Genomic DNA, 6000 nt, shown 5'->3' on the forward strand with positions numbered 1-6000 from the left:
GCATTAAAATGATATAAATTTGAACTATCATGCTTTTTACCATAATGTAGAGGAGTAGGCTCAATAAAAGTTACCTTTCTTTTTACCTTGGAGGCTCCCCCTTGAATTGAGCTTCCTCCTTGAGCCTTGACCATCTTCTTCCCCTTGGGGCATTGACTTCGGTAATGCCCCTTTTGATTGCAAGAGAAGCATATAATATGCTCCTTGCTCTTCTTTGTATTGGGGATGGTCTCCTTGGGCTTCACCTTGCCCTTTTGTGCCACTTGGCCCTTCTTCTTGGCCAATTTAGGGCATTTATTTTTGTAATGCCCATGTTCCCTACATTCAAAGCATATGATATGATTTTTATTAATTGAAATGTTTATACCTTTGCTTGTAGGGGTGTCATCTTCTCCTTTTGATCCAGAGGTAGAAGCTTCCTCTTGATCGGACCTTGATTCTCCTCCATTTGATTTTTCTTGACTTGTGGAAGTAGAATCTACTTCCTCCTCTTCGTCTCTTGACCCGGATGTAGAAGCTTCTTCTTCTTCTTGATCCGGTGTCACCAAGGATTGCTCCCCCTCCATCCTGGAGGTGGAGGCTTCATCATCTTGAATATGAAACAAGGAGTATGCTCCCTCCTTGTTCCCTTCGTTGCATTCCCTTGAGGATGAAGCTTCTTGGATTTCCTCTTCTTCGGAGGTTGAGTATCTCTCAACCTCGGAGTCCTCCTCTTGGTCTTGCTCCAAAGAGTCACCCTCTCTGGATTCTTCATGATCTTGTACAGTGGAGGGGATCTCTTCATGAAGCTTGGCCAATTTGCTCCAAAGCTCCTTGGCATCTTCGAATTCTCCAACTCGAGCCAAGATGTGGCTAGGCAATAAGTTGACCAGAAGCTTGGTCACTTTGTCATTTGCCTCGTCCCTTTGAATTTGCTCTGAACTCCATCTGCTTTTCTTTAGAAGCTTGCCCTTGGAGTTTGTTGGAGCTTTGAAGCCTTCCATTAGAGCAAACCATTGCTCTATCTCCATCATAAGAAAATTTTCGATTCTTGATTTCCAAGAATCGAAACTCGTAGAAGTGTATGGTGGAGCCACCCTTGTATCAAATCCAAGTCCATCTTGGAATTGCATCTTGAAGTTGAGCTTCTTGACTTCTTTGACTTTGATGAATTTGCTCCAACTTCTTCACCCTCTAGCTTTTGTTGTTATGCTTGACCCTTCCGGCGATGATTCCGGTGAAGAGCGGCCTCGCTCTGATACCACTTGTTAGGACCAAAAGTAGCTAGAGGGGGGGGGGGGTGAATAGCTCGTCGCGTTCTCTCGGTGCTCGGCGTTGATTGGCGTTGCTTGTTTCTTCAAGAATATGCAGCGGAAAATACAGAAACAAATGCAACAACGCTAACACGGTTGGTTTACTTGGTATCCACCTCACAAGAGGTGACTAGTCCAAGGATCCACACCACGCACGCACCCTCCACTATGAAAACACTCCTTTTCGGTAACTACCGAGGGCGGAGAAGCCCTACAAGACTCTCAGTACAAGAAGAAAGGAAAGGGAAACAAAATACAAGCGCAAAGCTTACAATGAGTACTGAAAACCCTAACCCTAGCTTCTCTTCTTGCCTTTGATCCGCCTCTTGACTTGGAAAGCTTCCAAGATCCTTCAAGAACTGGCGACCTGATCTTTGAGAGCGTTGTGGAGGAGTAGGCGAGAGCTCTGGAGTGAATCGGTGTAGATATTCCGCAGCCATCGAACGCCTGCAGCTATAAACGACGCCAACGGTTGGATCCCGATCGATTCGAATGTTCCCAATCGATCGGGGAGGCTTTGGATCGATCCACGGATCGATCCAGAGCGCCTCTGTGCTCTGGAAACGCGCCTGGATCGATCCACGGATCGATCCAGCGCTTATCGCGCGAAGCAGCCGCGTCCCAATCGATCCACTGATCGATTGGGACATCTGGATCGATCCACGGATCGATCCAGAAGCTCTCTGTTCGCTGGGACAGGTCTGGATCGATCCACTGATCGATCCAGAGCCTGGATCGATCCACGGATCGATCCAGCACTTGGTTTTTGTCCAAAACCAAGTCCCAAACATCCCTAACCAACATTCGGTCAACCTTGACTTGTTGGTATGTCATGCCTAGCATCTAGTCACTCCCTTGACCTGCTAGGACTCCCTTACCAAGTGTCCGGTCAATCCCTTTGACCCACTTGGACTTTTCTCTGTGCCAAGTATCCGGTCAATCCCTTTGACCTACTTGGACTTTTCTTTCATGCCAAGTATCCAGTCAATCCTTTGACCTACTTGGACTTCCCAACACCAGATGTCCGATCATCCTTGATCCATCTGGATTTTCCCTTGCCTGGCTTCACTCACCAGGACTTTCACCTAGCTTCACTCACCAGGATTTCCATCTGCCTAGCTTCACTCACTAGGACTTTCACCTGGCTTCACTCACCAGGGTTTTCCATCTGCCTAGCTTCACTCACTAGGACTTTCACCTGGCTTCACTCACCAGGATTTCCATCTGCCTAGCTTCACTCACTAGGACTTTCACCTGGCTTCACTCACCAGGATTTCCATCTGCCTAGCTTCACTCACTAGGACTTCCTTCTGCCTGGCTTCACTCACCAGGACTTTTCTTCTGTCTGGCTTCACTCACCAGGACTTTCATTTTGCCTAACATCCCAGTTAGGACTTCCCAGTCAACCTTGACCTACTTGACTCTTCTTCAATCAATATCTTATTGTCAAACATCTAAACCCAAACCAAGACTCAGCTTGGTTACCCAGGTCAACCTTGACCTGAGGGATATTGCACCAACAAATACTATTAGACTAATATAAGCTAATTGCAAGTTCAAAAGATTCGATGACCAAACTGATTTTCTAATAGGTGATAGATACAAACTACAAAGTAAAAAACATAGCATGGAAAATCATCAAAAATGAAAAGGAGTTTAACCTTTTCTAGAAAATCATCAAAGTAAGCTAACTGCATGTTCAATTATGAATTAATAAGCCTGAAACTAGAACTGATAAAAGGAAGAAAAAAAAAATTATATGAAAATGATAGCACAAAAAGTAAAGCAGAGATCAAGAACTAATAAAAAAACGTTGGAGAAAAGAAATACCATCCAATGACCTAACTAACCTTTTTTGTCAACTAATAAAAGAAATATCATCCAATTATCCAATACAAAAGTAAAGCAGAGAAAGTCTAAAGAAAGATTAAAATTTAAACATTTAAACTTAATATTCAGAAAATGATGCAAAAAATAAAATCTAACCAAATCGTCTAATGTCCAAATCCCACTGCTGACGAATCAAGATTCAAGAATGTCGGAAAATTGGAGAAGAAATTGGAAAGAACACTGGACGCCACAGAAAAATCGTGTGATGTTAGCAGCGTTGGTGCGATGCAATGTTATGCCTATGTGCATAGGCTTAAAATGCCTTCTCATCTCTCTAGGGATGCCCTGTAGAAGGGATTAGCAAATGCGTTAGAGAGATCTAAAAACCAAGTCTTTACCTTAACTTTTTAGAAGATCATTAGACAAGTAAGAGCGGAGAGGGAAATTATAGGTTTTTTTTCTAAAAAAAACTTGGGTAAAAAGAATCTTTATTAGACACGATTGTATTTGAGAAATTGGGGCAAAACTCTGGTTTTTTTGATGAAATTTAGTGAGCTACAGTTAGGTTAAAAGAATCAAAAGCTTGAGAAATCTTGAGTTCTTGACCAAACAAATCAATGAATCATGAAAAGTTGATCTCGACAGCCGGCAAAATACTGATCTCAAAAAAAACAAAGAACCGAGAGGAAGAGGGATCAGGGATGGAAGTTTGAATGATACTAACTCAGAACTTGCTCGACGAAGAACCTTCTGGAGATATCCTTATAGAGCATTCGACGGATAAGATCTTTGGTCGCCCGCCGCCGGAGACGCCGAGCAGAATATCCTCGATGCGAACCTTAGATTGCCCCGGACGGGCGCCTCAAAGGTTTCTGTCGCAGTCGGGTGCGTGCGGCGTGCCTCGGAGCCAGGAGAAAAAAGAAAAGGATTTAGCGAATTAATCTTTTACCATTCGTGTTTTTTATAGAATAAAAAAATAATGGGCCCCTTCCTGGGTCGGGCCTGAGACGGTCGCCTCTCTCGCCTCGTGAAAGGTCCGACCCTGGTCACATTCCTACATACACAAATAATTTGGTATAAAATTATACAAATTTAATAATAAATACAAAAGTTGCTTATTTATTATACAAGCACTCCATCTAGAATAGTAAATAACCATTGAGGAAGGGCTTCAATGATGTATACAAGCACTTCAGCACCCATAGAAGAGCTATGATAGAACGAGTTTAAGGTATAGTTTAAATATAAAATTAAAGTAAATATATAATGAATTATTTTTCTTCCCATTTTAGCGGGCATTCAATTGGGAACTGAGTGAATAGATGGAAATAAAAAAAATGTGGTGATCACATTGCATGTACTTAATTATGCAAAGACTAGGAAAAAAATCACCTTACATCACTGATGAAAATTGAACCAGGATCTCCAATTTTTGGGCAATCAAGGAGAGCAAACAAAAGATTTAACAAAATAGAACAAATCAAGCTTATAATTTTGGAGACTCGTTTGCGACATATACAGGAGGCTCTATCAATATTGATGAGCATACACGTAATGGTAATTTTTTAACTTTTCCACTAATTTTTTAATTTATTTCAGACAATTTCATTATTTCCAACAGTATTTTTCTTACCAAGGAAATGGGGAAGGAGCTAAATGTTAGTGCAGGTTGCACTAATAATCAGGTTTTGATGTATGATAAATATGTTAAAGTTAAATGTGTTATTGTCTAACCTTTCTGCCAAGTGTGCAAGACTAAAAGATAGGGACTTGATATCAGGCTGAAGCCCAATTAGGTCTAGAGGACTTGATAACTGGTGCGAAGTCCAAATAAGTCAAGAAATAATCTGATATTTGACAAGAAGTTCAGTTGAATCTGCAACACTTGACAATTGCTGAAGTCTAGATGGCCATATGGCAGGAAGACCTGGTGGGCTGAAAAGTTCAAGTAGGTATGAAATGGTAAGTGAGGTAAGCACCGGAGGAGAGAGTTCTAGTGAGAGCGAGTCCCAGTCAGGGCTTTAGGCGCCGGTTCAGCTTAGAACCATTTTGAAAATTTAAGCTGAGACCATGACTAAATCCTTCTCTTGGGAAGACATGATCTAATTAATAATCATTCTGTTTATTTTATATTGTGCAAACTCTATGTTGTAGGGTATTTTTACTAACACTTTAATGCAGGAAAAAAGCTAGAAAACTTGGTTCCAGGTGCTCGAATTGCTTCCAGGCACCTGGAGATCCGTGCACCCAGAGTTGCTCTAGGCGCCCAGAATGGGCCGAACCCAATAAGCGTTAGGATCAAGTGGCGCACTCTGATTGGTCAGTACATGTTAGGGTCCAGGCGCCCCGATCAGAGGGGGTCCAGGCGCCCAGAGGTGGATAAAACTTCGTGTATGAAGTTTTGATGAGGTGTGGTCACGTCAGCAGTTCAAGTGCGCCGGAGATAGGGGTGTAATCGAGCCGAGCCGAACTCTTGGATATTTGAGTTTGACTCGTTTATAATCGAGCCGAGCTCGAGCTTTATTTAACAAATATATTCATGGCTCACGAGCTTATTCGAACTTTTATCGAGTCTAAACGAGCTTAATAAATATAAATTATAAATTTAAATATTCATTAAAAACTAAATTATATATTTTTTTAAAAAATATAATATTCTTGTTAAAATTTATAATTTTATTCTAATAAATAAATTTAATATATTTGTCTATGTTTTTCATAAGTAAAGTGTAAAATCTATAAATTCAATATCAAAACTATTATTTTTTTTATTTAAAAGTTGATTTATGAGCTTAACGAACATATTCACGAGCTAACGAGCTGAATATTGTGAAGCTTGAACTTGGTTTGTTTATCTTAACGAGCCTTATTAAACGAG

The sequence above is a fragment of the Zingiber officinale genome, chromosome 8A (assembly GCF_018446385.1).
Source record: "Zingiber officinale cultivar Zhangliang chromosome 8A, Zo_v1.1, whole genome shotgun sequence".
Lineage (NCBI taxonomy): Eukaryota > Viridiplantae > Streptophyta > Magnoliopsida > Zingiberales > Zingiberaceae > Zingiber > Zingiber officinale.